Raw genomic sequence first — 286 nt, 5'->3', positions numbered from 1 at the left:
GATTCAGAGGGAGTTGCTGACGTGGATAAGGCATGGATATGGTTGAAACTGAGAGACGTGAAGAGGGAAACCGAGGGAATGATCACAGCGGCGGAGGACCAGGCTCTTCGGACAAGCGCAGGGGAATGTCGTGTAAAAAAAACGGAACATTTCACCCTCATGTAGACTTTGTGGAGAGAGAGATGGAACAGTAAATCTCATGAATACTGGGCGCAGTAAAGTGGCTCAAACAGAATGCAAGAGGCGACATGGCAACGTTGTAAGAATTATGCACAAGGAGTTATGC

At 47.9% G+C, this 286-nt stretch overlaps 1 protein-coding gene across 1 annotated transcript in view; it reads left to right on the top strand.

Moving 5' to 3' along the window:
• Positions 1-286, top strand: part of LOC119593958 (cathepsin D-like) — a gene marked incomplete at its 3' end in the record, with an annotated part of 10,246 nt that overhangs the window by 8,081 nt on the left and 1,879 nt on the right.

The sequence above is a fragment of the Penaeus monodon genome, chromosome 33 (genome assembly GCF_015228065.2).
Source record: "Penaeus monodon isolate SGIC_2016 chromosome 33, NSTDA_Pmon_1, whole genome shotgun sequence".
Lineage (NCBI taxonomy): Eukaryota > Metazoa > Arthropoda > Malacostraca > Decapoda > Penaeidae > Penaeus > Penaeus monodon.
This window is presented reverse-complemented; position numbering and strand designations above follow the sequence as displayed.